This window comes from Ictidomys tridecemlineatus, chromosome 6, assembly GCF_052094955.1.
Source record: "Ictidomys tridecemlineatus isolate mIctTri1 chromosome 6, mIctTri1.hap1, whole genome shotgun sequence".
Taxonomy (NCBI): domain Eukaryota; kingdom Metazoa; phylum Chordata; class Mammalia; order Rodentia; family Sciuridae; genus Ictidomys; species Ictidomys tridecemlineatus.
This window is the reverse complement of record NC_135482.1, coordinates 158,025,894-158,035,871: the sequence shown is the minus strand read 5'-3', so window position 1 is coordinate 158,035,871 and position 9,978 is coordinate 158,025,894. Positions and strand designations below refer to the sequence as shown.

Below are 9,978 nucleotides of genomic sequence, written 5' to 3'. Positions count from 1 at the left end.
CTCCAGACCTAATTCCTCCAGTCACACCCCACATACCTACAGTTACCACCCCATAATCCATTCAAATTATTAATCCAAGTGGATTAATCCACTGATTAGGTTACAGCTCTCAGAATGTAAGCATTTCATTTCACCACTGAAATTCCTGAATTGCCTAAAACCAGGAGCTTTTCAGGGCATACCTCATATCATTATATATGTTGGTCATATGGTGTTATCAAGTCATAATGTCATGTCACCTACTAATTTTCCTATGCACATGCCCAAGAAAGATAAAAACATGCACATGTGCCGCAGTCTGGCTGGGCACAAAAATCACGAGCCACTCAAGCAGGAACAAACTTTATTTTTGAAACTGCCGCCAATGCCCCATACGCTCCTGGGAGAAACTGCCAACTGACACATGTGGTGTTCTCCCGGACCCCAATAGGAAGTCCCTCCTCCAGAATTCCCTCCTACTGCACTTCCCCAACCAATGGGAACTCTCCAGGAGTCCCTTAGCAGGCTGAGGTGGACAGCAGGGGTCTAATATCCATAAGAATGCAGATCTTAACATAATCATATCATCTCAATGGCTTGCTGGCTTCACCTTTCAACCAAAAATGCCATGCATCATATTACTTGGCTATGGCTCTTAGCACACACGAACACTTGCATGTAAATGTTCAAAGCAGCATGATTCAAAATAGCTAAAAAGTACAAACAACTCAAACATCCATTAAATGATGAAGCAGATAAATAAAATGTGATAGATTATATAATGGACTATTATTTGACAATATAAAGAATGAAGTACAAATGCATACTATGAAGTAGTATGCATACTATGCCATAGATGACCCTGTAGTGAAAGAATTCAGTCACAAAAAACCCACATATTATGATTCCATTATAATGAAATGTAGGCAAATGCATAAAAAAGAGAAAGATTGGTGGGGATGCTAATTCACACTAAGCAGGGAGAAGAATAGAGGTATTTTTGGACTAGACAGAGAGGAGGAAAAGTAGGGGAGGGGCCAAGGGTATAGGAATGCTAGTAGAATGGATCAGACATTATTCCATATGTAAATATATGATTACATGACCTATGTAACTTTATATCATGTACAACCAGAGGAATGAGACGTTATACTCCATTTATGTATGATGTGTCAAAATGCATTCTATTGTCATGTATAACTAAGTAGAATAAATAAAGATATATTTTTAAAATAATTGAATTATATGTGTGTTCCTTCTGTAGCCATCGGGAAGTTTGACCTTTTTATTTTTTTGTGGAAGGACACCAACCACCTTCCCAATTTCCATTCTGCCTTATTGCCTTGTGTTGTTATCATTGTCTGGCTCAGCATAAATACTGATTCACTTAATGGTAGAGAAATACACTAAGTTATCTCTTAGATATTTAGATCGATGTATGGGTCTATTTCAGTGAACCACTGGATATGGGAAATGGAATCATTTCTATTAACTGATGACAAGAAAAAAAGATTAAAGAAATTGAATTTAACAGTTTATTAGTAAAAAGAACAATTTGTGAATTGGGCATCCCTCAGAACCAGCAGGGGTTTACGAGATCTTTTCCATAATGTGAGCAGGTGGCCTTTCTAGACAGAAAATGAAAGTGAGGTAGAGAAAAATGTGATTGGTCACTTCTTAGTGTTGTTCTTATTTGAACATGTTCTGATCAGGTGGTAGCCTGTGAATGAAGCATGGCTACAATGATTGTCTGAGACTTGGCTATTTCTTACAAAAGTATACTCCTACGTTAGGTTCTCTATTAGTAAAATGAGTCAGCTTTTCATCACTGTGACCAAAATACCTGACAAGAACAACTTTGAGGAGGAAAAATTTATTTTGGCTCACAGTTTTAGAGATCTTCTCTCTATGTTCCTCTTACTCCAATGCAGAAGCATGACATAAAGACATTGTGGAGGAAACCTGCTCAACTTATGGCAGTCAGGAAGCAGAGAGGGAGGGAGAGAGGGAGGGAGGGAGGGAGAGAGAGAGAGAGAGGGAAAGAGAGAGAGAGAGAGAGAGGGAGGGAGGGAGGGAGAGAGAGAGAGAGAGAGAGAGAGAGAGAGAGAGAGAGAGAGAGAGAGAGAGAGAGATGGAAATCCACCAGGAGAAGAGAAGAGGGAGCCAGGGAGAAGAAAAACCTTTCAACTAGGTCCTACCTCCCAGTAGTACAATCAGCTATCAATGATGGATTAATCCACTGATGCAATCAGAGCCCTCAGGATCCAATCATTGCCTAAAAGCCTCACCTCTGAACCTTGTTGCATTGGGAACCAGGCTTTCAGCACAGAAGTTGTTTTTGTTGTTGTTTGATTTTTTTTTTAAAGGGGAGCACATTCCAGATGCAAACCATTACACATACTAACTTAAGTTGCAGTTCTGAGAAGAGAGTCAGAATAAATTTAGTTTAATTTAATGCTGGGTAGCTGCCTTGAGAATGTGTTCCATCAAGGATGCTCACTTGGGTTCAATTCTCAAACACCACTAGCACTTGCTAGCTATGAAAGCTTGGACCAATGACTCTTTGGTCTTTGGTTCCTTCATGAAAAATGAGAATAATAATACCCCCATCAGAAGGTGTCCTGAGGATTTACTTATATGCAGAAAGCTCTTGGCACAACATCTAACTTGTAATAAGTATTGAATAAATAGTAATCACACAATTACTGTTTACATTTACTATTATCATTGTTTACAATGGTTTCTAATCAAATGCTTTCCTCTTAGAGTAGGCAAAAGATCTTTCATGGCTGTTGTGTTCTTCTCAAGCCCTGTTCACAGGTGCAACATAAGAGGTATTATGCAATTCTTAAGCGTTTACATTTTCAGGTGAACAAGCTTCAATCAAATAGAAGACAATGGCAATGGAACATTCAACAGCTGGAAAAAACTGCAGCTGAACTAAGAAAATGTGTTGGAATGAAAGAGTGACATTGCCATCGGGCAATGTGGAACACAGACCATGACAACAAAACTTTGAGGACAGAATTTTAAGAAAGCCCTTTGGTTGCTTAACAACCAGCCTCCACTGGCAGAAGCCTGTCTAAATGACAGATGTGTTTTCTCTTTTTTGAATCAGTTATCTGTTGGTTAAAGTACCTCCCAACCTTACAACTGATGGCACTAGATAGACAAAAGCAATGCTTACAAGAAAACAGTGGAAGGACCTTTGTGAATATTTCAAGTGTGAATAATATATTATGCTTACATCTTTTTAAATACATTTATTTTATGTATTTTTATGTAGTTCTGAGGATAGAACCCAGGGCCTCATATGTGCTAGGTGAGTGCTCTATCACTGAGCCACAGCCCCAACACCCATTATGCTTACATTTTAACAATGTTGTTGTATCCACTACCCTACAAAGTAAAAAATTAGAAAAGAAACAATCAAATTTTCAATAATTTAAATTGTTGAGATAGTAAAAATGGTTGTTTTCAAACTTTTTATTACATCATGCTTTTTATAACTGCCTTCATAGTAGCCCACAAATATTAATATTCACAGTAATGTTGCTATATGTTTAATGTTCCAGATATTTCACACAGATTTCTCTTTTATCCAGAAGGTAACAATCATTTTTCTTTCTTATTAAATAACATATTTTAGAGTATTGCAATGCATATTATTTTTGTTCCTTTTTCTGTCTATACATTCTTTTTTTCTACTGTGACTAAGTTAAAGTTACAACATCATATAAGGCCAACATATGCCGGGTTTCTGTTCTCGTAACTAAAAGGCTCAGGGGTCACTCTAGTTAAACTGGGCTAACTGGGCTGCACGAAATAACCACACAAGAGACACAAATACCTTTTACTTTGGGGTCGCTGTGACAGCTCCTCTGACCTTAAGGGTCTGCAGAAAGAGAGAGCGAGAGGTGCTGACCCCTTTTATTGAGGAGAAGCTATTCAAAAGGGGCAAGGGGTCAGGTTTCAGGGGGCTGAATCTATCTTCATGATATCCACTGTCAGCATGTTGACTGACACCTGGGTAGGCCACACCCAAGGGCACAGTAAGAGGAGGGGACACACACAAGGCACTTCCATGGAACATTCTATCCTAAACAGGGCAAGGGGGAATATTACAAAGGAACAGGTGAGCATAGCTTCACCCATAGGGCTGTAGCAAGACACACCCATTTCTGTGACTGAGTGCCTCAGCACCCAGCTGGGGAGTGTAACTCAGTTACCCGTGAGGTTGGCCTCCCACAAACATACAAGCAAGTTCTTAAAAGAAGTTAACTAGTATAGAGAAACAGTTTTATTCTCCTAGGAAAGCAAATTTTATATCCATGGCAATAGATCAAATAAATGTTAATTTTTCCTTTTAAAATACAGTGCTCCCTTTCATGGCTCCTTTGAGTCAAATACTTTGAGGCAAAACTCAAATATTAGTTATTACAGAGACTAGTTTAAATCTTCACTTGTAGGATTAAATGATTTCAAAGCAACATCAACAAGTCATTTCAAATCCTTTTTCTCTTCACCTTTCTATGTGCCTGAGATTCAGTAAAAGTGTAGTTGATATAAAACCTGACATAAATAATCTCATTATGTCTGACATTAATAGTCTTATCATGGCTTACTATGGTTAACATTTCAAATGGCTCATCCTGTTGTTTAATCAGGATGATTAAATAATCATGACTCAGAAACACAGCTGCAAATGAAAATAGTTAAACCTACAGATTGTAGAGAGTACCTACTAAGCTCAGCTGGAGATAAGGCTGAAACAGATGGTGATCATATAAATATATTTTAATATAATTTGTAGGTTAAGAGTGCTTATATTTAAACTTCATAATTTTAACTATAGCTTATAAAAGAAAAATTTTCTAAACTTTTTAAGTTTATCATGAGATTCAAAATATTTATACATGATAAATAACACCTTGAGTTATAGTTTCAGGAGAATCCAGTGTCTAAGAAGTGACTGCATTAGTTGAGAATTGTCAAGAGACCACAGAAAGAGGCAAATAGATCCCAGATTGCACAGAGTACAAGTTACTGGGGACTTACTGACACAACCATGGTCAAGAGTGACAACAAGACTAGTGGATCCACATCAATGTGGGCTTAGAAAGAGTGGCTTTCACCCAAGTAGAAGTATACCTGGACTTATCACAAGCTAACATCAAAGATGTCAGGCATATTCCTGGAGCTGACAGTACTAGGGTCTGGTCGTAAAGCTTCACGTACCTCTCTAGCGATTTTGTTAATCTGTCATAGTCTGGGTAACTATAAGGCAAATAGGCCAGAGGTTTCTCAGAGGCACCCATGGTGGCTACAATTCAAGATGGTTGCAGTCAGGTTCACTTTATACTAAGATAAAAAATATATATAAGTCTAATCTACTTCAGATAATGTAGTTTTTAAAAATATCATTAGTAATAAACACAATTATTTTCAATATTATGGCAGTTCAATTATTTGAGAGAAATCATTTTTCTTTTCTCTTTCTACTCTTTAAAACAATTTCAGATAATGGAGAGCTTAATATTAATCAAGAATTAAAACACGAGGTGACCTCAAACCTATTGAATTGGTAGATGTGACGTTTCAGCCCCATCATAAAGCCTAAGGTTGGAAAATTCAAATTATTTACTTTTATTTCAATATAACTGAATCTAGCTTAGAATATGAGACCTTTAGCTTAGTGTTCTGTTAGAGACTCTTCTGTTACTATAACAGCATAACTGAGACTGTTTATTTATCAAGAAAATAACTTAGTTAGCCCATAGGTTTGGAGGCTGAAAGTCCAAATAGGGTAGTACCAGCTCTGGCAAGGGAAAGGGTAAGGGCCCCTCTTGCTACTTTACCTCATGGCAGATAGCATCATGGTGGGAGCATGTACAGGAATGACAGATCATATTGCAAGATGGGAATCCAAAGAGCCACTGGGGACGACTTGAGGTCCTAGGAGAACTATGCAATCCCTGAGGACCTAAGTACTTTCCACTAGCACCCACCTCTTAAAGTCCCAGCAGCTAGACACTACTACTGGGGACCAAACCTCCAACTATAAACCTTTTAGGGACATAAATTATATAAAAACCATCTCATGGTCTTTCTCACATGTTTCTGGTTCCTTTCACCTCCTTGGTTGGATTAATTCCCAGGAATCCTTTTAGGATATTGTGATTGGGATGGTTTTCTTGATTTCATTCTCAGAAGAGTCACTGTGGAAATACAGAAAAGCTATGGATTTATGAATGCTGCTCTTGTGTCATGCTACTTCGTTGAATTAATTTATCAGCTCTAGTCTTCTGGTGCAGTGTTTGGGGCCTTCTAAGTATAGACTCATGTCATCAGTAAACAGAATGTTTGACTTCTTTATTTCCTATTTGTAAATCTTTAATTTCCTTCTCTTGCCTGATTGTTCTGGTTAGGATTTTAAGAACTATATTGAATAGAAGTTGTGAGGGTGAACATCCTTGTCTTGTTCCTGCTTTTACAGAAAATGGTTTCAGTTTTTCTCCATTCAGTATGATACAGGCTTTGGGTTTGTCATCTAAAGCCTTTATAATGTTGAGGTAAGTTCTTTTTTTTCCTAGTTTCTCCATTCATGTTTTTAACATAAAGATGTGTTGAAATTTATCAAAGGACTATTCTACATCTATTGGGATGATTATGTGATTTTTGTTCTTAATTTTGCTCCAGTGGCAAATTACATTTATTGATTTGCATATGCCGAATCAACCTTGCATGCCTGGGATAATACATTTGATCATGGTCTATTATCTTCTTGATGTTTTTTAATGGCTTGCTGGTATCTAGGATTTTTGTGTCTGTATTCATCAGTGATATTGTTCTGTTAGTTTTCTTTCCTTGATGTGTCTTTGTCTGGTTTTGGTATCAGGATTATACTGGCTTCACAGAATGTATTTGGGAATGTTCCCTCCCTTTTAATTTCATGAAATAATTTGAGAACTACCGGTATTAGTTCTTCTTTAAAGGTTTGGCTGAGAATACATCTGGTCCTGGGCTTTTCTTTGTTGGAAGTTTTTGTGCTGTTACAATTTCACTACTTGATATTTGTCTGTTTAGGTTTTCTATGTCTTCCTGGTTCAACTTGGGCAGGTCATATTTGTCCAGAAATTTGTTGGCATCACCTGGATTTTCTAGTTTATTGGAGTATAAAATTTCAAAATAGTTTCTAATGATTGTGTGTGTTTTAGAAGTGTCTGTGATGATATCTCCCTTTAAATCTCTAATTTTGTTTATGTGGGTCTTTCTTTTTGTTAATTTTGCTAAGGGTTTATCAATCTTATTGAGCTATATTGCATTGATCTCTTTATTGCATTGATCCTGTATATTTTTATTCTCTATTAATTAATTAGGACTCTGCTATTAATTATTTCCTGTCTTCTAATCATTTGGAGTTAATTTGCTCTTCCTTTTCTAAAGCCTTAAAGTGAAACATAAGTTTATTTAGGATCTCTCTATTTTTTTAATGTACGTGCTCATTTTTTCTCTTAGAACTGCTTTCCTACTGTCCAAGAGATTTTGATGTCTTCTATCTCTTATTTGTTTCCTAAAAATTTCTGGATTTCTTTTCTCATTTATTTATTCTATGATAATATTTTATTTAAAATAATGGTGTTAAATCTCCATGTGCTTATGTAGCTCTCTTTTCTTTTTATATTTATTTCTAGTTTTATTCCATTATGATCTCAGAAGAAGGTAAATTCAGTTTTTTTCTGGTGAAATACTCTGTAGAAGTCTATTAGGTACATTTGATTTATAGTATTAAAGTCAGAAAAATCCTTATTAATTTTATATTTGGATGAGCTGTCTGCTGGTGATAGAGGTTGTTGTAAACCACATGGTTGGATCTTGTTTTTTGATCCAACCCATTAATCTGTGTCATTTAACTGGGGAGTTGAGAACAGATGTGTTCAGGGTTATTATGGATATGTGTTTGTAGTTTTCTGATATTTAGGTTTGTTTACTACATTTAATTCTGTCTTAATTTTCATTTAGTTGGTTGCTCTTCTCATGGTCACCATCTATTTAGGAGCTTTGGGGATTATTTTTGGGTATATCTTTCTGTAGTTTATCTTTGAGCATTCTTTGGTGATCATAAATTCTTAACTTTACATGAAAGTTATACTTTCTGCATCAATTTTGAAAGAGCTTTGCTGGATTTAGAAATCTTGACTGACAAAATTTTTCTTTAAGAGCTTTCTTTGAATATCTCATTCTGGGCCTTGCTCTTCTTTAGGATCTGAGTTCAGGAGTCAAAAGTGAGCCTTATTGGCTTGCTCCTAAATGAGACCTGATGGTTTTCTCTTGCAGCTTTTGGTGCTCTTTCCTTCTTTTCTATGTTAGGTATTTTGATTATCGTGTATCTTAGGTTCTATTTTGATCTTGTCTATTTGAGTGGGACCCTATATGCCCCCTCTATGTGGATGCTCCCTCATTTCTGATATAAGGACATTTTTCTTTTACTGTCTCATTGAAAATGTTCTTAGGGCTGGGGATGTGGCTCAAGCGGTAGCGCGCTGGCCTAGTATGCATGCGGCCCGGGTTCGATCCTCAGCACCACATACAAACGAAGATGTTGTGTCCGCTGAGAACTAAGAAAAAATAGATAAATGTTAAAATTCTAAAAAAAAAAAAAAAAAAAAGAAAATGTTCTTAATGCTGTCAGCCTGTATTTCCACATTCTTTTCTATCCCAATGACACTCAGGTATGCTCTTTTAATCCTGTCCCAGAGTTCTTGTGCATTCTGAATATGGTGTTTTATTTTCCCCCTTTATTACATGCTGAGTATTCAAGTTCCTTTACCCTGTCTATTTTTTCTTTGACCCATTAAGAATAAACTATTATTTTTGCCTGTACAGAAATGCATCACAAAAATGATATTAAAATAATAACTTCATTATAAAGATAATATTTGATGAATAGGATAAAACTTTCACTGAAGGAAAACTGAAGGATGGGATTAGGAATATTTAGCCAATACACATTAACTTTCACCATGTGATTTTGGAAATTTCAATTTGTTTATAATTCTACTTTGGAAATTCCAATTTGTTGATAACTCTCTCAGTCAGCCAGAGAATATATAAGTGCTTGAATTTAATTATCACAATAACTAATAATGCTTTTCTTTAAAAAAAAGATTTTAAATTTTATGGTAGTACAAAAGTAAAAGACATTCAGTAGAACTCATACATTAGATTTGAATTTTCACTTGTTCCTGGGCTAGCAATATGCAATACAACACCCCCTTGACAGGGCAGCACCAGTGAGTGACAGCTCTCTATCAGCCCCATCTGCACACTGCAGAACATTAGGTGTGGTACATGCATTTTCAATTTAACATGTTTTCAAGTTACAGAGGAATTCCCCGAAATGTAGCTCTGCTCTACGTAGAGGATCATCTCTGTTGATACATTGCACAAGGCTCAGGAGGCAGTTTAACATTTGTCAAATGAACTCCTAGGGCAACATTCTTTAAATGTACATAAGAATGGCATTATAAATAAGTTATTCAATGTACAACTTCCAACTGTAAATAAGAACATCTTCATACAACTAAGCATCAAGTCAGGACTTTTTATAATGGGCTGAAAAAAAAATTAAAGAAATACTCTTAAGTTCTAAATAGCTGGTGCTGGTGTCATGGAAGTGATTTCAGTGATACTTAGGATGCAAGTATGTCTCCTGGCTGTGGTGGTGATGGTCACATCAACCTATATGCATGATGAAATCACAGAGAACCATATCCGCAGAGTTGTAGGGGACTGGCAATGCCCCAGAAAAAACCTTCTTCTCCTCCTTTTTATACAAATTCTTCTAAAGATGATGAGCATTTCCTTCAGGTACATTTTCCGCACTATGTAAAAAAGTCACAACTAGTACTTTTTTTCTTTTTTGTAAATTGCTGGAGGTTTAAAAGATAAACCACATGTTCCTAGCAAAGAAATAAAAAAAGTTGACACTGAGAGAAA

The 9,978-nt window shown here is 36.3% G+C and overlaps 1 protein-coding gene across 2 annotated transcripts in view; it reads right to left on the bottom strand.

The window, feature by feature from the left end:
* Positions 1–3,519: 3,519 nt before the first annotated feature.
* LOC101974441 (purine nucleoside phosphorylase LACC1) overlaps positions 3,520–9,978 on the bottom strand; it is a 57,722-nt gene continuing 51,263 nt past the window's right edge. Inside the window, exon 8 of one of the 2 annotated variants that reach the window (XR_005732083.2) lies at positions 3,520–9,941. The gene's annotated coding sequence lies outside the window, so the exon portion shown is untranslated. The remainder of the gene's footprint in view (positions 9,942–9,978) is intronic. The other variant, XR_013423344.1, reaches the window with a different exon arrangement.